The sequence below is a fragment of the Papilio xuthus genome, unplaced genomic scaffold (assembly GCF_000836235.2).
Source record: "Papilio xuthus unplaced genomic scaffold, Pxut_1.1 DF827542.1, whole genome shotgun sequence".
Lineage (NCBI taxonomy): Eukaryota > Metazoa > Arthropoda > Insecta > Lepidoptera > Papilionidae > Papilio > Papilio xuthus.
The window spans coordinates 5,662,092-5,685,306 of NW_013531107.1; the positions used below are offsets into that span (position 1 = coordinate 5,662,092).

A 23,215-nucleotide genomic window follows, 5' to 3' on the forward strand; every position below is an offset into this window, starting at 1 on the left:
ATCTTAAATAGTTTTAACATAATATACAGTTGAACCTGGATAAGCAAAAAACTTAAGTGAGAAACACAGGTTATAAGTTAAAAAAATATCGCAGTCTCTTGGACTCTTGTTTATTCAGGTTCCAATGTATTTGAAATTGATGGTTGAACCTAATATGTGAGAAGGCATGGTGACAATCTGTTCTCATTTCAAAACATGGAAATGTATGTTAAAAGGTCTGGTCAATTGAGTAATGTAACAATTAGTTCCGCAATTAATTCTATTTCCATTTATAAATAACATTAGTTCATTAATAAATTTAATTCATCATTTCATTTGGTCTACCTATTTGTAGTGATAGTAAATTACTTCATTCATTATTTTCTCTGATTGCTATAAATGTATAAAATAAACAAACTCGTTTATCAATTGACAGAGTAAACAAACAGTTGCGAGGTCATTAGATGTCCATATTTGTTTTGCGTGCACTCTTCTTCCAATGATAAAAAAATTAAGATAGTGAAAAATATGTTGTTAATCTTCGAATGATATCGCGCGTGTTTTTAGGTCCGCATGTTAAGTGAATTGTACTCTGAGATTGGATGATGCAATATAACGTAATACCAATACATATTGTGAAGCTAAATTTTTATATGCAATTCATATTGTACTAAGCTTACTTTAGTACAATTATAACACTAGCACATATTTTTAAGTCAACCTTATAGAGAAAAGGTAGACTCGGTAACTTGTTGCTTGGTGAATATGACATGGTTATACAAGTTTGATAATTTCTATATTTGTCTTACAAAGTTGTTGAATGTTTAACTTTATCTGTGAAAAACAGATATAAAATTTTTAAATACAATTCTATTGGCAGTGGAATTATACCACCTTCAGAATTGGTGATTTTTCTTTTTGCAAATTTCGTTACGGTAATGATGACGTGCATATTTATTTTAATTTGAATGATGATTTTAAAATGTTTGTCTTATCATGCTTAACAAGAAAAAATTCTTATTAACAATATATAAGTAAGATTATTTATTTCTCTTTTGAATATATATCCTTAAACAATTGTTTGTGTAAGCATTTTAGCCAAGGTAGTTTAATAACGTTAAAACCAAACAGATAATTAACACAAGCCTCACTTTCGGTGAATATACGTCACACTAGCTACGTTATTATTATTTCATATTTGTCATTTAGCATGTTGAGTATAAATTTTCCATTTACTTCACACTCACACAGTATGTAGTCCACTTAGTGGAGTGTTTAATTAAAGTACTAGCCTTAGTACGAGTTCTTTAGTTTATCTACACAATGAAAGGTGTTCCATCCTTCCTATATGTTCCTCCCTCTGTTCTGTTTCTAGTTGTTTTTCATTGTACTGCATGATGTCATTAAAGCTTTATTGATTTTACTAGCTTATTCACAGAAATATTTGATTTTGAAGTAGAAGTGATCCATGAAGAAGCGAAATTTGTTTTGCTGCTATTATTGTTCTCATAGATTGTTAAGTAAAGTAACTTGTTCTATTTCCTATCAATTAATAAGTTAAGTTAAATAGCTTGATGCAATTGTTTTATGTGCATATAAAAAGATTATGTAAAATACATATTAAATGTGATACACGGTCGCGGTGTTTTTCCTCGTGAAGCGATTTTATGTTTGTTTACAGCAAACGCGAAAGGTAATTTGTTTTAAACGTCTATTTTTAAATTCGTCCTTGTCTAGCGATTTCCTATGTCCCAGTTATCGTTATTATTATGTCTGTTTACCTTTTGTTCTACAATATTATGTACATTATTTTATATTTGTTAAAGACAGTAATGTAGAATATGTATAATAAATAGTAGTATTCATTATTAAATGGATTTTGGATGGAAGGATGGATACTTTACTAAATATTCGTTTATTGTGTAGTCTTGTTGGCAACGAATGCAAACAGAAAATTAGTAGCTTTTGTATTTTGTTCTGTTTCGTGTCCAAATTTCAGTTTTCGTTACTTTTATCATGTCTAGGTAGTTTTAGTATGTCGTTTTATTACCTTTTCCATAGCAGATGTCTGCGTGATTTGCTTACTTTATGATCGGGCCTAGTCACGATCGTGACTTGGTGACTGTCACTGACCGATTGTAAATTTCGCCAATTTATAATTTCGCTAGACATATTATAAGCATAAAACAATACAAATTTTACGTTTAATGTACTCGTACTCGCTCATCTCACAATTGGCTGTTAGTTTACAATATGCCTAGTAAGGTTATAAACTGACGGAATTTGGTTTCGATGAAATCATTATGTTGTCTTGTTTCGAGCTCAAAGCTAGGCTTGTTTGGTCTTGTCACATACAAGGTGGCGCCCCCGTTTGCTATCTTACAGACATACACCGGTATAGCTGCTCATAATGTTTACTTTTTTATAGTGTTTCCAAATATAAGGCGTAGTACACGGTATTTTAGTAAGTCAGGATTTAGTGCCCTGTCAGTACTCTGCCCAATGTGCCAATTTAACTGCAACATTGTTTTTAGAGTTTAAGTCAGTCAGAGAGTCAGGCAGTTATGCAATTCGGTATAATTTTGGAAACTAGTATCTATCCTTTTTCTGGGCGTCCTCTCCACCGTTGATATAAGGTAGCCAAAGCACCTTCAATTGCGGATGTCTATGGGTGGTCGCTTCGATGTTACAGCATACTCAAGTGGCTCGTTTGCCACCTTATGAAAAAAATAATCCTTATAATCTATGCCAACATTTGACAGTGTAGTATCATAAAAGTCCTAACAAGGTCACCTTTAATAATAACCTTGTGAGAAAGAAATGAATTTTGTCAGAAGTCTAGACCCGAACCTCGTTATTTGTATTATATACAGTATAGATAAATATGCGTAAATAGTGCGACATCCTGTTATTTACATGATTTGGGCGCGCCACTATGAGGTCACTATTCTGTCCAATTGTCGACATGTGTAAGGATAGTGACTATAACGTGGACACCACCGGTTCGATCCAGTTTCATCTGGATTATCATTTATTTTTATCGATTCGTTTAAATGTTTATCAGTACAAGTTTACTTTAAAATTCGCCTTCAAATCTAAACGGCTTATTTGAATTTGTAATCGTTCGTTTCCATTGCAAAAATAATTGTACGAAATGATAATGTCTACCCTCTCATTCTATTCGATATAACAGAGATAAAGATATGTTTTTGCGCACGTGCTTCAGCAGTGAAAACTTACTGTAAATGTGGCTACGACGAATTGTGTTTACTTTTTTACGTGAATCGATGTCGTTGCCTTATTATAATTTCATCGGGTCGAGTTGAGATTTGACTTTTAAAATATTCATAACGTTTCGTACATTGTCATTCCTACTTAAGTAGGGCATCTGTTTTAAGATCCCTTCAACTGAAAATAGCTAAAGCTACGGTGTAGCGCTTGTAAAGTGCTTTAGGGCCGTGTGAAAGGATCGCAGTACTGAATACCACCAGTTCCGTCTGGTGTACGCATTCCGCTGCTGACAGTGAAAGTCTGTGAATCACGACTCGCGATTCGCGGTCGCTCCTGGGATACGACGCTGCGACCGCGACTCATCTGCCACACAATAGCCAGCACAGACATACACCGCAACTTTTATTGATTCCTAATACTGTTTTTGGAAAACATAATATTATGACGTCATGTTTAATTAAACCTAAGTTGAACCTTGCTATCTCTTTGATTATTGTTATGTCACTTTACATTACAATGATACTTAGTTTACTTGCAAATAGAAGCTAAAATCGCATATAATATCTTTATCTGTCTATTTACGGATGGACGTAACAATTTTTATTACATACATATTACATAATTTATTATTATGTAGTGTGATATAAAATTAAACTTTATAAAAATATAAATAGAGGCACTGTTTATGTTAGTAGGACACATCCTCTAAGGACCGGACGAGAGACGCTTCCGGCTTCTACGGAGGGAGATTAGCCTCGTCCAGACATGTAGGCGCGTGTCGACTACGTGATGCTTAGATGTACCAACTGTATTCATTTATAAAACACATATATATATATATATATACATGTGTATTGTCTGTCTACATATTTGACTTCTCGATGCGACACTTAACATATTTTTTATGTACTCAAATGGTTTGGGCAAAGATTACAGAGTAAATGAACCAAAGTCGCCTCATTGTAATCTCGCAATTAGTAACATTTTCATCATTCATCAACCACTTTTCGTTAGTCTTCATTGTCAGGTTCAAAGTGTAAAAATGTCTGCAATAATGGTTAAGGTAAATAGGACATAAAGATGGTATTTAGTTCTGTTGGATTAGTTCACCGATGGATTTCCCCAGACTTAAGATAATCTTATTGCTAATATAAATCAATATTCCGTACAGAAAACGCCATCGCTACGGCGATCAATACGCCACGTAACAAGGCCATTCGTCCGGGAATTCCAAATATGCCGGCAGTGGAATAAAATCTTTTACTTCACGTTCCGATTGATGGTTGTTTGTCCCGAAAGTCCCGTTCGTTAGAATCGTGTAATGTAAGGATCAAGGTCGCAGTCGCTAGGAAGGCTTCCTTTATGCCCCCCACCCACTCCTACCACCTTTTTTCTGTCGTGCGGAAACTTGCGTGCCTCGCTTCCCTAACACAGAGCTCGTGGAGAGCTCTTGAATTCTGATGAGCAGTATCTATGAAGAATCGATGTTACAAACCGCTTGACATTATTGGCCTACTTACTGACTTGATAGTACTTTTTATATAAGGTAGAATCGATCAATACTACAGCTCCTAGCATTTTGCCACGAAAGTGAACCTTACTATAGACTATTAGGGTTAAACCTAGTCAAGTTTACTCTAGCACAACTTGTAAGTTGAATACGAAATTGTTATTATTTAAATCTATATTACAACGCCCGGCTTTTATTCTATCATCAGTTATATATATTTAATTCGTCATTAAATCTGTACCATAAGTGGTCATGAATTATTCCACCAACACAAATCAATCCGCGAAGATGCACTTAACCTCTATACGTTGTCGTTATACCAAACAAATGCATAGCTATCGTAAATCAATCGATAAGTGCTCTTAAGTTCGTTGCATTAAGATACATACTGCAATGAAGCGTTAAAACTGAATATTCAGCTGAATGGGTGCACGATGTAAACATTGTTTGGCGATTACGTTTTTAAATTCATCGACATCGACCCGCCGCGCCGGCCGCGGACAATGAACACGACGTGGAAATTCGATGACAATAGACAAAAATTGCATTCGTTATATCATAAAATTCTATTCTATTGCTAATAAATAAAAACTTGAAACTTTATGAAAAAACATCTACAGTCCCAATTGATAATGGTTGATTAAACAATTTAAAAAGATATCAATAATCTAGCTGTCGCCCGCGACTCTGTCCGCGGGAAATTTAAAAACGTAATAAGTAGCGTATGTGTTATTCCAGGTTGTTCTACATCTGTTCCATCCATCCATCTAAACACTGGCATTTATAATAAGTAAGATTAATGATTTTAATAGATAAAAACAATAAAAATGTAATTGTATTATTTTTTCATAGTTTTTTTTTATCAAAAGAACTAAATGTCTAAATTTGTAACATTGTCCGAAGTATATGGATACAGAATAACTGGATTACATTGTAACATGATTGGCCTAGATAAGCGTGCGATTGTACGGAGTGATGCAGGTACTGTGTGTGGTTGTTTATCGTGAGCGAAGCTAGTTGTATTCACATTGCATTATCTGTGATAACTGCGACCAACGCGACGTATCTACAGGGTAAAGTTCTACTCGCGCCGTTGTTTACAACGCGCGGTGACGAATTGTTTGTACAGACGGTTACGTAATGTGAGAACATACGGATGATTATTGCATTTTTTATATTTTTTATTTTTTATTACGTTTAAGAATAAACGATTTTTCAACGGTGATGAATGTATAAATATAAACGCATAGATTTTGTTAGCAATAGATTTTAGGAGTTTTTAATAGAAATTTTATGGAACTCTAGACCGATTTGCTATTGCCTCGTGCTTTTAATTTTAATCATGTTTCATGAGGACGCTGTAATAAGCGCTCCCCGATGCAGCCTCCCTTCCCCTTTCGCCTCAATGGGGGTGCAACCTCACACCACCCCTATCTCATCAAAGGAACGCTCGCACTGCGCCCAGACTCGGCTCATATCGATTTATAATCCAGTTGAGTTATTTCAATGCATTCGGAGCACACAACATTATTACGTGGTAATATTGCAAGTCTATTTTACGTTGTTACATAAGAATGTTTGAAAATATAAACGAACATATTATAAAGGATTTTGCCGCGTTCAAATTACACAGAGAGAGTCTACACTTTTATGTTTTATTAGAATTTTTTATACTTCGTAAAATTTTTCTCTTTTTCCTTCGTTTTATTTTTGTTGTATTCTAACGCTTGCTCTAGAAAAGCGAATTGCTAAGTAAACTGTTTTATACCTAAGGTTAATAGTCATAATATCCATCATTAAAATTAAATTTTAATATTTTTTTGTTTATGAGAATTGTCGGGCGTATGTTCTTCGGGCAGCTGTCGGCGCGGCCGCTTAGCGTTGCGCAACCACTGTCCCCTGTCCCCGCTATCGGTAAACAACGTAGTACTTGTAAAGACTGCCATTGTACAGCGTGTTTGTAAATAGAAAATTACACTACGTATAATGAAGTATTAATGAAGAGGCAAAGTTTTTACACACATCCTTGTTAAGAAAACGAATAATAAACGACTTTTTCTTCCCTGCTGTTATGCTAAAGTCTATGATTACCTTATTTACATTTTATTTTGCTCTTATTTCTATCTCTAGTATATAAGATGAGATGCGACACCCATTTATGTAACTCATGTGCTAAAACAGGCGCGTACCGCATGCAAAAGGCAACGTTTAGTGGGTCGCCAAACCTGTATTAAATGATAAACATTACGCTTAGTTTTATACAGACAAAATTAATTCGATACCTCATAATCTTTAGGTTCAAAATTGCTTGAACACGTCGCATATATCTATTCTACACAAATTAACCTTGAAAGCGCGATAAAAACGTTAAGCGGTGCCGTCAAAATAAACAATAGATCGTAGGACGATGCGGTAACCATACCTTTATTTCTAAGGGCCTCTATATTAACAATTTTATAATCAATATGTTACTTATATTTAACACCATTCAAACAATCAAAATATATTTATTATTTAATCCATTAGTTTTTGTATTATACTTTACGTAGTTGAAGAATTTAATTCGCTTTTAAGGTTGTGAAGTCTGATAAAAATTCCATTAACGCTTCCATTCCATCTCGGAGAAATGCGAACGGAAAAGGCTTTCCTTATCTCATGTATTTTAAATGAAGAAAAGATTAATGCTCTATAGAACTAACCTTATAAATAAATAAAAAGATACGTTTTATGACCGAATTCGTTTTGTGACGTAGATGTGAGGATGAAAAAAAAACTAGAAATTAAAGGTTTCTAGTCTCAAGTCAATATAGTATTTGCGCATTCAAAAGTGACACGAGGTAAACTTGTTATTCCCAACCAGTGTTAGTTCTTACTCTGTTTTAAAATTCAAATATTCTATGAACGTATGTACTAAGGTATGTTTGTATGACGTCACTCGTGCTAACATACAAGGCGTGGTATTCGTAACATGCCTCGACCGCATGGTCCGACATCAGCCCAAATATTTCATGTAAAATAACATTGAAATCAAATGGTAATAACCAAGTCACGAAAGCATTGGCTTAAGTATTATCAAGATATTTCAAAATGCTAACTTTATAACGAAACTTTCACGAACATGTTAAAAGGTTAGACGTATTCACATAAGAAAATCTTCAAACTTATTTACGACAAGACACGAACACTTTTATCATCGTAATTGCATGAAGTTATTAGTGCCTACAATGCGTGTATTTTATCGGAGTCGTTTTTTTGCTCATGCAATGAAGCGTACACATATTTAAACTATATCAATTATAAATAATATTTCGTAATAAAATTATATCGATATGACAATATTTTCCTGGCAACAGATAAAAATAGAAGAGTAAATTATGAGCAAAAAACTAAAGCTTTTTATTACTATGATTGTCCATGTTTTTCAAATGGTGATGTTCGTTTGTTTATTCGGTCTGAAACCTTACAAAAGACCCGAGATATATTAAAGTTTACGCAACAACGCATTGCGTTATGTATTTTGTCCCATAGATTTAATAGTTGTCAGAAGATCGTATAACAATACATTCGCTGACTTGGACAGGAGCCCAAGACATTGTTAGTCGCCGAGACGCAAATAGTTGCAACGAGTCAGGTGGAACAGCGGACAGCTTTTGATGTGACATTCTTTTGTAATAGTTGTAATAGAGAACCAAGATATTTCTACTAGCTGTAACAAAAATACATTTAATTCCTATGTGGAAAAATTAAATTACTATTTTGTTGGCATCTAGGTCGATTTAATTCTTTAAACTTTTCGAACTATTGTTTGATTTATAGAACTATGTTTTGTTATCTTATTGAAATGCAATCTAAGGACAGCGTCTGCTCGGACTAAAGTTCTCAGTCTTTGTAAATCCTAGTTCCGTTAGTTCAAAGAGGTCGCTTTGTGCGTTCCTCACATTACTCCTTGTAATTGCATTTTTCTCGTATTGTGTATAGAGGAAACTCGTAGTATTGTAGAGTATTGGATGCGAGAGTATTAGAGCGATGCTATGAGTTTGCAGCGATCGGTGCACTGTGTTTGTAAGTGCTTGCAATTGCGATCCCATATGTACACTCGTGCACACAAGTGCGATAATTTATGTTCGTATTAATTTATAGAATATCATTTGACCTTTACAAAAATACACGGATAGAATTCCAACTAATAGTCCAGTAAGAATAATTACATAATATATTAGCATTAATTTGTATAAAAACAATCTTGTCTTGATAACATTTCATTGTGGGTCAATGCTAAAAATATCTTGGAAATTAGTTTAGTGGCACGGGTGATATGATTTTGATTGATGATGGTGATAATTTGAAAGTAAAAACATAGTACAGGGTTTATAATGTAAAAGGTAAGATTCATTCGTTCGCACTGTACAATGATAACAAAAGGAGACGTGCATATTTAAATGTCTGATGTTACTGACAGTACTTGTGCGGTGCACTGTACAGTCTGCGTGGGCGACGCCTGCTTATTGTATGAGCGCGGCGTGTTGTGCCGCATCTAGGTGTACTGATAAGCATACCTTCGTATTGACGGCATTCATTATCGCCATCGCCATCGATAACACCCATATCGCCGATATCGCCTGTATCACCGATATAGATGTTGCCATCCTATTTTGCACAACTTGTTTATGTTGTTTTATAGTGGAATTTGTTCGTAGCATAAAATAGTTTGATGTTTAGTAAATTTTATAGAATGGTTGCGATAATAAGAGATAGACGAGAGATAATTATTGTAACACAAGTATTTTTGGTGGTTCATAAAAGAGTGTCCTTAAAACTATAAAACCTAGAAGCCTTATAAACAAGTGATAAATAAAATTAGTTATAAATCTAAGAAGACTTAATCAATATGTTACATATATTTATAATTTAAATGATGACCATAGACAACACTGGTGATATCGGATGTTTTATTGATATAATTTACAGCTTCAGCATAACTAATAGAGTTGTTTTTTTATATAATATAAATTAAAAAAAAATCTTGATTATGAAGAAAAATACAACTTAATTATTATTGCCTCTAGCTTTAAAACCTTTTCGTGTTTTTAAAGCATTTATATGATTTTGACTGGACGACAAATGCCTTATATTTGATAGGTGATATGGTTTTGAAAATTTTTTGGGATAAATGTATCCAGTAGCAGCTTTGGACCCTTCAATTTTCTTATCTAACGGGAGGATTGTATCTACCTGTTGTACGTAAATTGTATATTGATCTTTGGTAACTTTGGTTGCTAAGTGAGCGTACAAAGTGCGTCAGAGTTTGCGTGAGGCGATATGACAACAGACAATGATGCGGCGGCGCCACAGATATTACGGTGGTGGAATGCGTCACAATGACACAACAATTGTGGCCGCGCCTCGTTTATAGCATTGCTGATATAGAAAAATTGTTGCCAATTATGTATTCAGCAGTAGCGGATAAAAACTAACGATGACGATTAATTGTCACCTAAAACGGTCCTTTAGTATTGATTTCCTATACTTTGAACTACATAATGGATGAGCGTGGCAGTAAAGGGGTGTTTTCTATTGGTCGGTTCGAAAACGTAGGAATAAAGGAACACCTCAGTAAATCGATGATCGGCGCGTTAGGATTTGACAAAAGATTGGATCGACTAGACTGGGTCATGATATATAATGGTATCAAAATTATTAGGTCGCGGTGTACAGATATACGAGACAGACAACAACAGGTGCTATTTTGGTAATTACTCTGTGATTTTACGTGGCGTTATCTGATGTGCGCGGTGAGGCGAGATGTAGGTCGAGATCCGATAAGCGGACGCGGCCGCTGACAGCCCCTCCCCCTCATAACCCCACCCCTTCACCCCTCTTACACCACCTCCTGTAGGTTGGCGAATAACGAAAGGCTTGTTTTATAAAAAGTTTTATGTTCAGTTTCTATATTTCAGATAATACTTAATCTGATAATGAGTTTTATTAAACTACTGCTTATTTAGATATTTTTTCTGATAATTTTCTATTATAATTATAAAGGGGTTTAAACCTCACTTTTTTCTTACAGATTTTTTAACTACGATGTATTTATAATATTGCGTTAGAAACATGTTTCGCAATATGTAATGTTTGTGCCAGTGTCAGGTGTTTGTTGACATGTTATTTGTTGCGCAATCAATGAACTTTGTGTTATTTTCTATATGGTGAACTAGTTTACATTAGTGAGCAATAAATCTTGTTCTATTCGATTTTTTGATTGTAGTTAATTGTGAAAGTTTTTAATATACATGCGAATAAGGAGAAATATAAAAAAAAAATTAGTTTCCTGGGCTTGTTGCGAACGCTTCTTACATTCTAGTTTCCTCGATAACAATCAGAGCGGTTTAATAACATTTTGTTTTTATTTGATGTGTCTCCGTCCCGGCCGGCTGCATTGCCAAAAGTACATAAATTGCACGATGGAGTTTGATTGCGACTCGGCCCGACTCGCCGCGACCTATCGCGCCTGCGCCAGTGGCGACGCCTGAAGACGAAGCGCCGACCTATTTCCGAACGTCGCGTTTGTTTACAATGCCGCCGTCAACGTCGCAGCCAAAATACCTTTGCCCCACTCCTCTCAAACATCACTTGTCGATAATTTCATCTTGGCGTATTAGATAAGATACAACGCACGTAATAAGCGTTAATTTGTGAAAGTATAATGATTCGGGACGTTTTTTAAAGCAATCCAAATACCATTATCATATTCTCTTTTCTAGCCACTTTCAAAAAGGAGGTTATCATTTCGTCTGTATGTTTCTTTTAAATTTTGTCACCTTGTCTATAATTACTAGGACACGGGCTTAACACTTTCGAGCTCAAACAATGGCAAAGCGAGACGCGACAAACAGACGTTGCCCCTACTCATTAGCAAACCAAATACGGCTCTGAAATCTGCCGCCGCGTCGCCCGCCGCGTGGACTTGTCGCAGACTAATAGGGTTGTCCCCAATAATATTTTATTAATTTTTTTGTCACTCGAATAACGAACTTAAAACATAATATAGAACAGACAATATCTTTCGATAGATCATGTGATTGTCTCGTTACAGTTCTAAATTTTGAAATTCGTTATGGAGTTAGAAGATATTTCATTAATAATTTTGAGTACTCATTATTGTACTTTTTTTAATACAAGTAATTTTAGACTTCCTGTATATTAAGTTTTATCTCATTTTTCAAGCGATATTTTCTTTTAAGTTATTTATTTGTTGGCAACCTTGCATGTCATCCTCGTGTCCATAAATTTATATGGTGCCGTATTTGGAATACACTCGAGGCTTTATTTGGCTAGTACTTTGGGGAGCCTTCCTTTGAAGTTGCGGTACTTTTGAAATGGCCCAGGATGCCTTGTTTTGCTTCAATAAATATATACGTACTTAAATGCGAAAAATGTTTATTACTTTACTTTTTTATCATCTAAAAATGTTTATTGTATTTCTTTATACTTATATGTCAGACACTAATTTAGTTGACTGAAATTTCTTAACAAATCTCAAAAGAAATTGGGGAGAATTCTCCTCTCTGAGGATACGTCGGGGGACAAAATCCATTAGCGTTATCACCACCCCTTTTTAATCAGATAATTTATACCTCCAACTGGACTTACTGATAGTGTCATCGTTGAAAATGTTGCTTTCACCGAACTTAAAATAGGAAAGCGCTGATACGAGTCGGGCATTAAGATAATTAGAACCTTCAAAAACAACTTATATTTAAAAAGTTTTGAAAAATACAGTAAGGCGCAGGTAATTTTGATTCGCGATTTCAGACCATAAGATATTAATGAATAAACGGTTTATTCCCGAAAGAATTTAATTCTTATTCGAAATAAGTTGTAGGCTTGTATTTTGGTCCACGACAATATTGGAATGGAAAAATTCGAACCCAAAACCACGAAGTCTCATCATGTCTGTACCTTTAGTCTTTAGCTTTAGCGCTTCACTCACTCTTCTATGTCGCGTGTAATTATAATTTCCTGCTTTCCTAGTACATGGCAATCAAGTTAATACGCAGTGATTGGCGATGGCGAGGTCGCACGCGGTAGCCCCACCATGACTTTCGCCTTCAGGGTCAGTGATCCGAGACGCGCTGACGCCACGCCAGACGTGCCCCAAGCAACAAGACATGCGTCATCCTAAGCTATTCAGGATTCTTGTTTATCATTCGTGTTGTGTTTGTTGCGAAATTCGACTATTGATTTTATTTAATGTAGTGTTTTGGATTGAATATTCGTCAACAATTTATTTCAACTCAACCTGACACACGGAGTATACGAAATTAGCTTCAGTTCTACGTTTACCAACGTTTACGATATTGCTCGTTGTGTCCAACAAATTGTCTTGTCTTTGTTACGTCAGGATGAAGGTTCTTTGTGTTCGATGCTTTGCTTTGAGATTTCTTTATGAATTAATATTTGTACTTAGAACTTTTGTTTTTTGTTACAGGTAATTATTGCAAAGGTCAGATATCGGTACCCGGAATTTCAAATAACAATGAGTAAATGGGTTAACATAATATACGAACAACATTAAAAGAGATCCTCTGTATCATTTTCTCGATAGCTATCCCAGATATCTTTATCTTTAGTTATAGGTGATGGTTAAGATTAGAGATAGGATTGAAAATAAAATCCGTGTTAAAAGTTTTTGTCTTGGGAAAGCACATAGTCCATATTCACATAGTAACATGTACACGGTCATACCTTGTCTCGGTATTTCGCGAGAAGTATATCAATCAACGTGTCGTGCTATTTTAAACGGTATTTTCTTTTGTTAGAACCGGTTTTCGCTTGCACATATTTGTGCACGGCCAGACAGATGTGGGATATACCAAAATGAGTCGTGTTGTAATTGAATAACAGTCAATTTATCGTAACGTGATCACGGTTAGCAACAGTCGGTATGTCGGTCTCCGTCGGAGAGCATGTAAAGGTTGACCATTTATTAAGTACTGGTTTTTAGGAACTGACTCAATGATTTTTTTTTTAATAAGAGAGAAAACTCTGCCTCTGAGATACGATACTCAGGTTAGTTGACCATCTGCCACTGTAACTCCTTCCAATATTGAAAATAAAGGAACTTAGATATTTAGCCGTATTTTTTTTAAGTTATAAGAGTTTTAAAATCTGTATCTGTCCTTCAAAATTTGAACCATAAAGGAAATATACGTTTATATACACTACAATATATCGAAGTAATAAATGTACGGACATATATTGTCCTGATTTTTCTCTTAAGCTATGAAGTCCGTACACATAACTGGCAGGTGATTTTCTCAGAGATTTGGCGGACATAGCGTTGTTGTCTTGTTCTTTTTTGTCGTTTAATGGAGCAGCGCGCTAAGCGGCGCGGCGGCGACACTCGAGGAATCTTGCACCGACCGGATATAGCGACGATTACTCGCAGATGAGTGCGTCTAAACCGGATAGTATTGTGCGAGTAGTATGACCCCTTTATATTGTTCCTTCGCCCTACCATTTGCAGAGCATTTGTAAGATAAGGGGAAAAGAGCGTCAGTGGCTCAGATGATACGTTAAATTCTAATGTAAGCCAGATTCGATTTTTCATACGATGTACGTAAAGGAAAACTGCACATATCGGCAAAGATATATGTAAAGATAACGAACCACTGTACCAGCGTGGTTAACTATCACCTAGTCACCTCAATTGGCTAGGTGTCTTAGCTCCTCGGTGGCGACATATATGAACATAAGGCGTGACAAATAAATAGTAATGTCCTCTTGATAGAAAACTTCTAGAACATCTAAACCTGAGTTTAAGTTGGGAAAATTATTCCTAGTTTTACTCCCATTTTGGTACGACAGTTGACAGCATCTAAGCTATTATTTACATGAAATAACGACATACAAAATGTGGCAAGTATCCACGACACTTGTCAGTCATTAGCGCGGCGCAGTGCTGCTGCAAATATAGAGAAGTATGTCACGTCTAGTCACAAAACAGGTGTACACCGTCCCAGCTCTGTGTCCCACTTAAAAATTGTATAGATTATGTTTTATGAAAGCCTAAATATATAGTGTAGAATTTAGATTCTGGCGAAATCGCTCTTTTAACATAATGACCTTAATGTCTTAGCAGTTGAGAAATCTTAAAAGAATTCTTTCAGAAGTTTTCAAAACAGAAAAGTTTTTTTTTATTTACACTTAACTTTTATCGATGATCCTAATTAAGTTTTTGTTGTTTCCTTTTAAATACTTCAGAGTTGTTCATATTCTATTTACTTTTTATATAATTTATTTAGTCGTACGTGTTACCTCGTGTGTGAGGGTATATTTATACCTCGCTGTTGACATTACGATAGTGCGTGGGCAACGCGCGTTCTATATTGGTCGGGCATGCGTTTACCGCGTGCACTGCTATGGACTCATCTGATGATGAGATGGTCTGCAAATAGTTGAGTACTGCAGACGATATAGCCAGTCTTGATTTAGGTGTCAAAACAAAGAGTTGGTGGAACTCTTTGTTTGACTTTGAAATCTTCGCATGTGCCTGGAGAGACAAATCATATGTGTTTATAACACGACCAAATTACTTTAATAAACCTCCTTGATTAATAGTGGAGACAAAACAGAATAAATTTAATAATAGAAAATATTATGCGCATCGGCCAGCATTCCAATTATTGTTTGAAATAAGCATCGGTTTTACATCAGAAAGTCACGTAATAGCAAAAGTTTTCTCACGTATCAAAATATTTTTAACAAGGTATTTATCACAGTGACCTATTGCGGATGTATTACGTGTGTTCGAATGTTTATTGGAATTGTAACGTAAACCAGTTGTGGTACAGTCGCCAACAAACAGCTCGGAATGTCTGCGCGCTTTGCGACCAGACGAAGAGGACGTTCACTTCCTTGTGAATACCATCACGATTGTACCTAATCATCTCAAAACATCTGCCTAACGCCATCTAGTAATAAAAAAACGTGTTTTTAATAAAGTGAAATAATCTGATTGTTTTCTTTATTAACTTTTTAATATTGTGTCGCTTGTGTTTTATGACATGTTTATGTTTCGAAGTCTAAACAATATGAATAAATTATTTTGTAAGGTTAATGTCATTGACATAGGTATTTATAGCTTTTAGTAATCGTTTATATAAATTTAAATCAAGTCTTAAGCTTTCGTATGCTTTACAACGACACAAATATTAAACTTATTATGAGGATATTTCGGTTCTGCTAAATCTTTACGTGAAGTGTGAAATTTTTCATACAACGCGATAGTGTAGTTTTGACCTTCAGATATCTAGCGCCACGCGCCCGCGTCTGCTGATTCAACGGTGACGTCACCAACTCCTTCCCTTCCCTGACGAACATGATGTCACGCGATGCCCCGTAGCCGGAGCCTCTCGGCGCACCTTCCTCCCATTCAAGAGGCGACGTGGTGGCCGGCGCGTCATTGTTTGCAAATATGGCCGGCCATGATGGTAATGCAAACTTTTTGTGCGGTTCCATCACGACTTTTGTTATGTTACTATATTTGTGATCAAAGTAAATTGTTGTATATCAAATTGGTCCCTTTTAAGATTCACCGCAATTAAGATAATGCCAGTGGCATAATTAATGTTTTTTTGCTGTATCCCAGAAAAAACATGTTGTTGTAAATTCGTAAACACAACATTGTTACAAATGAAAACTTTCCAGTGTTTAAGCGTACTTTAAAACTTCACTCAATTAAAATAACAAGAGTACCTGCTAACAAGACTCGCTGGCAATTTTAAGCCGCGACTAATGAACGAGTTTAAGTCACGAAATAGTTTCATACTGTTCGTTAACTTGCTGATTGTAAGTAACCTCTAGAAATGAAGTAAGGATAGTCTTATTACAGTCTAAATTATAATCTTCAAATATAATCTGGATTAATAATTTTTACATTAAATCAGTGAAAAACGAGAGCAAATTAGGGATGTATGTCAAATTTGTTATCATAGGAATAATCCTAAAATCATACTAATAATATAAATGCGAACGTTTAGATGGATGGATGGATGATTGTTACAAGGTATCTGCGGAACGATTCAACGGATCTTGATAACATTTGATACTGTTATAACATAGTCTGGAAGAACACATAGGCTACTTATTTTTTTTTAATAATTCCTCGGTAATAATTCCTCTGTTGACATTGGAACTAGATTTTATCATCATGAATTAATTATATGATATTATTTAATCGATTCCTATTCGTTTCTTGTAGTATCCAGTATGTAAATACATAAACATGAAGCGTTTCTATATTATTGTTGTATTATGTAAAATAAATCCAGTTTGCTCCGCGTGGAAAACTTTTAGTCTACAACGAACTACAAATCAACATGTATATAAGCCTATGTACATATAAAAGACGAAAAAGCATTGGTATGATAATATATTCCTAATGTTTACGGATATATTATGTAAACTTGTTACCAGATTTTGTTTTGGTTCGCCCGAATATTTATGGTTTCAGAAGTCATTTAACAGTGGCCTGGCTCGCCCGGTGCAATACCATAGAAGTGGAAGCAATTCCGCGTTTCGTCTGATGAGTGTGCGTCCCGGAGGCCTAATTTAGTCCTCTTTTCCTTCCCACCCTTTTTCTTATAAGGAAGGGATGGGAGGTGGAAGTGGACTTTCCGGAAGGGAGGATGCATGGAAAGGGAAGATATTTTCTTTCTGTGCATCCTCTCCTCCATCGATTTAAGGTAGGCAACGCGTATGCAATTGCGTATGTCTATTGGCAACGGTCACTCTCTATTTCAGCGATATCAGGTGGCCGCTCGCTCGTTTGCCACCTTTTGATATAAAAAAAGTCATGTTTATCTTAATGTGATTAAATGGTATTTTCTACCGTGAGAATGTTTTCAATATATCCGATATTTTCTATGAAATATTCATTAAGGCAATCAATTTTGCAGAAATATTTGCAATCTGTTTATCCTGTTAGATAAGTCTTTATTTTTATTTGAAGTAGTTTATTAGTCATTTTGTAGCTTTAGCGGACAGCGCGTCTGATTCATTGTGTGTTTATAGGATTTACTATGGCTTGTGAATTGTTTTTAAAACGTTTTATTTAACAGAACAAAGAACTGTTGAAGATCTTCAAATTGCGAGCCAATCTAAATTTGTCTATGGGATGTTGTTTCGTATTTATTTGGAACTTTTTTTATGTCTAATAGTTGTTATTACTGGTGACACAGATAACGGTCAGTCCCTTATTCTGTAGTACACGTAATGTTTTTATACAATATAATTTATTCACAACATTTAGAACACGGAAGTCCAAGTCCCATCTTGACGCTCTCCTTGTCTTTGTTTAGAACATTGTGACGCGTCGCGCCATTTTTATAATCTAGGTCGGTTTACTTCCTTTTAACTTGAGCTGTTCATAATAAAATCAGTTTCGCGCTTTGTGTACAAAACATTTTATCATAAGACTATCTTGCCTCACATCATAGTTGTTTTTCTACACAAACAATTATTAAATTTATATATATGGGAAGTCCTTTTCTCCTTAAGTACAGGTCTTCCTAGTTAAGGAGTCAAGGCAACATTGAATTTGAATTTCTTGTGTATAACAATAAAGATTTTTTCATTTTCATTTTTCATTTCACATCACTTAATTGTTAATAAGAAAGGACTTTAGTGGTGTTTTAGTGGGAAAAACGCAGTTTGTGGTGTTGCCCGAGTAACTATTTCTGAGCGACAGTTAGACTATTTTATCCATGAGTAATCCGTTATTTTGATACATTTAAATTTAGTTTATGTTGACTTTACAACAGTTGTCTACGATAAATCTCATCATGACAACTCGCGGCAGTCGTATGAATCGAAATATACATTCACGTGAATGTTTAACGTAAAAATAGATTAATTACAACGTTAAACTATCTTGCTATGATGTCAAACATATCAAGTAATTTTGTATAATTAAAAATACATACACAAGAAATAAAATAAGAACAAACGATTATTAAGTCTTTCCTCTTTATAATATACTAGACGAGATTCTATAAATTCAACATTAGTAGACAAAAATTCATGATGACTATTTACTGTTAACCAAATACGTGAGAAAACAAGCCAATTTCATTTAATGTTATTTACAGAGGAAACCATTAGGGACGTGCATGTGCCAGTCGAAGGAGCCTGACAGTCTAGGCAAATAGGTTACACAAGTCTGAACAAACACAACCCTAGTGGCTGCCGTGGAGGGTCGGAGCGCATATTAAATTTTATGTTAATGTATTAGACTTTAATGCGAAAGTTGTAAGACAGTTTGAGTTGTTTTATGTTTATTATGTAGATATGATATCATTTTTGTAGCTGCCAGCTATAAAAATATATGTTGTAATATTATTTGATTGACTAATACGGAATATTCTAGAAATATGCTACGTTGTTACACGTGATATTAGGTCCTTTATGTTTTACTAGCTGGCACGTGCCGACTCCTTCTGCGCGGATATAAAACTAAACTTAATTAGTAGCCTATGTGTTATATCGTCCTACAGATGTAGAACATCGTCTGCCAAATTTCAGCGAGATCCATGCAGCGGTTCTGGAGATAACTTCCAGCAAACGTCCATCCATCTAAATATTAGCAATTATAATAGTAAGAGCGCTGCACACGGTTTTTTGAACAAAAATTCTCCGAGACATAAAAAAATATTTAAAGTTAGTATCGCGGCGGCGTGTCTGGTGTTCCGATAGGCTTTGTTTTGGCAACATCGCCATTTACAGACAGAGACGTTTGGCTTGGAGCGTCTCTGGGTCGCGGGACCTTCGCAAGGGCATCGACCGTGATGACGTCATCGCTGCCTCGCCGACTTACACCCCTCAACCACGACCCCCTCCGGGGTTTTATGTTGCCAACGCCCCGATTTTGCCACAGACCAGAAATATACTTTGATTTTTTTACGAGTCTGTATACCGTAGACGATAGCATTTTAATAAGAGATTTAATTAAAATAAATAAGAAGCGATGAAAATAGTATACTAAATATAGATAAATATTTGTTTTCTTAGTAGGGATTATTTATACGAAGTTTAAAAATAAAACCATTTAAGCTTCCATTTTCCCGTAAGGCTTGCGAGGGTTTTCGCAGAATCACTTTATTGTACTCGTCAATTTTATTCCACGAATTAAATATACAGACAAGTAGTCGATAGGCAACATTTAATTACTATGAATTACTTTCGCCCGAATACTAGTATATGGTGATCACTTAGGTGTTTCAGTGTGTTGATGTGAGTTTCTTTCTGTAATTATCAAAGGACCTAAATACAGTAAGGACTTTTTTATTACTAAACAGAAAACACATTCAGCTCATTTACAATGTTTCCATAATTATTGTTTTCGTATAGAATTGTAATAAAGGTTTTGTATAGAATTTTAGTAATTCATCTGCGAAATAGGCTCTTACCGGGGAAATGGGAAAGCCGTGAGTATTGACTTAGGAATCTACACTTTAGCAGTTTCCATAAAAAGCCTAAAGACATGGATTTTTTTACGAAGTACGTACACTTAAGGAAAATAGAGTGTGATATGTACTTGGCTCAATTTCAGCTTTAGTCTAGCCAAATAAATTTTGCCAATATTTATATTTTCATCGTAGTACCATGCCATTCATCTTTTCAATTTAATGGCTCTAACTATCTTGTATCTTTAACATGCTGAAGCTTGCAAATCTATATATATAAAAATGAATTGCTGTTCGTTAGTCTCGCTAAAATTTGAGAACGGCTGAACGGATTTATCTTATCTTAGTCTTGAAATGTTCGTGGAGGTCTAGGAAAGATTTAAAAGGTGAGAAAAATTCGAATAATTTCCGGGAACTAATTAATTTCTTTTCCACGCGGACGGAGTTGCGAGCGACAGCTAGTGTTTTGTAAAATCTGTGCAAATATCTATATTCGAAATTGTATCTCTAGTCTTAGTGATACCACGAACTGCTAAAACACCATGCTATTACTCCGTCAAATACCTGTAATATGAAGAGTGTGGGTTGATTAACTTAACCCACGTTGCAACCCACATTTCCCCAGAATTAATCACAAGGATTTATAAATAGGAGTAATTTGATTTAATTAAAAGTAACAAAAACACCTACGCAAATTAAGTACTCGGAATAGACAGTGATTGTAGCTGAAAATAGAGTTACCTTTAACAAACAATGTCGGACAAACAGTTTGTAGATTTAATTTACTTTTGTATGTATTTTTTAGGATTCCATTTACTGTAGCGAAACGACCCAGTTCGGTCTATTTGCCAGCGAGGTACAGTCGACTTCAAAACGCTTGTGCTACAGCGTTATACATATTTATTTCAAAGTAGGTACATACTTACCTACATATTTATAGTATAGCAGTTTAGACAAAAGAAATTGGACTGAAAATATTAGATCCAAATGAATGAATTGTTTCGTAGTTCATTAGTAACAGAGTTCTATAAAAGTTTAAAATTGTCTCGTATATTGTAATGTATAGCATTGTACATCAACAATGACGTTTGTGCCGCGCCTCCCTCTGACCTATCTGAGATTTATTCTCGTCCCAACTTACTATCTCTTTATCTCTATAACTATGAATCGGAGACAAGCTAATCGTTTTTATTGCCTCGACTACCTATTGCGAGTTAAAAACTGATTGAGTATGTAAACAATTGTATTTCGTATTACGTTTTTGCATCGTAATTACGATACGCGTAAGTATTTGTTTATTATCAATACTGGGTCTCCATTGCCATTGTACTTGTACAATATTGTTATCTCCTTCATGCGTGTGAAAAAGACAGAGTAAACAATAGTGTTCCTGTACGTGTGTTCCGGTTACAATACAGCCAAACTCAGTGTCCTCCGCTCTTTAATCACGCCATCAATCATAAACTAAAAAAGTAAAATTCTCTATTGCAAAAAAGAAAAAGTTGAATAATAATATCAGATGCCGTATAAAATAGCTCCATTCCTCTGTATTTACTTTCATTACCTACTGTTCAGTTGGTCTATTGTTTTGTTTGGTGCGGTTGAACGCTGCGGAGGGCGTCCTTTGTAAACATCGCACAGTTACCTGTTGCGGTATTACCAGACATGTTCCCGCTCAATCGATACGTTGTAAGGGAGACGCGACTGAACATATATTGTATTCAAATGACTGAACATAGACGCGTCCAGTTTGTATTAGGGAGATGCCACACGGAAACGCGTTCTCTGTGTACCTATATTGTTATTAATAAGGTAGATGGTACATAGACAATACGTCTTCTAATTTCATGTCCTACACAACATATATTACCTTCAATCTAAACTTTATAAAACGCTGAATAAGTTTATAAAGCAAACAGTTATATAAACAGAGGAAAAGTGTCTTATTGACGTGTCTAAGAGAAATCTATTAACAGCGAAATTAAGTTTAATATAAAAATATAGACGAGAATATTCTTCCGCCCGTTAGGTTCGTGCCACATTTATACCTTTCTAGGAAAGTGACGCAAAGGATTTACCCCTACAGCCGGACGCTTCCCGGGATCAGGCTTTCATCCTTTTGTTCGTGTCTCGACGTTCCGGTAATTTCTCTCGAAACGCGATTCGACGTTGCATGTTTTTTATTCGCTTGAAATCCTTTAGCAAATCGGAATCTTAATGAGACCTGTGTATCAAAAAACTTTTGTAAAAGATTGAATTTATTAATAAATACTTACGTGCAATTAATAGACTTGTCTTTCATACGGATGTTATTATGAAAATAATTAAGAACACGTGTTTGCAAATGCTACTCTGGGTTCTGTCGACTTTGACACTTGTCTCCGTTTCTTTAAAGTAAATGTTAGAAACAGAGAGTTCAGACTTTGTCGATGCGGTACCGTAAACACGATTATCTGAAGAAATTATCATACAATTTTCCAAGTACAAGCAATTGCCAAAATTCGTCATTGTATATCTGCTAAGCTGTTCCAAGGACTTTCTTTCGCTATTACGTAGCCTGTCGGGGAATATCAATAAATTGGGGACATAATAAGGAAAACATGGCGCGCTACGAAACCGTCGGGTAATATTATAAGGGCACGGGGTGAAGGACGCCTCGAGTTTGGTGGAAAACTCTAGATCGATACGTTGGAAATCTTCTTCAAAGAATTGTAGACTCTAGTGTAAGGAATTATGTTTCATTTTGCGATGTTTGTGTAAATGTATCCTGACCTACCGACGCTGCTGAACTACCAAGTTGGATCATTGATTACGTACAATATTGCCCATGAAATACACAGAAATATTTAAGTCATCGGATACCCAGGAGGCAGAATGAATAGCTCTTTCAGTATTAGTACTTTTTAGGTTATATAGAAAATAATACTACATAGAGGTACTGTATGCAAGTTTAACGCAGGGGATTATCCTACAGGTTAATTAAACGAAACTTAAACCCCTAAATAATTAATTAACTAACTTTTGTTTATCT

The 23,215-nt window shown here is 35.2% G+C and overlaps 1 protein-coding gene across 1 annotated transcript in view; it reads left to right on the forward strand.

The window, feature by feature from the left end:
* Positions 1-23,215, forward strand: part of FoxK (forkhead box K) — a 33,112-nt gene that overhangs the window by 1,495 nt on the left and 8,402 nt on the right. The gene's annotated exons all lie outside the window — the stretch shown is intronic.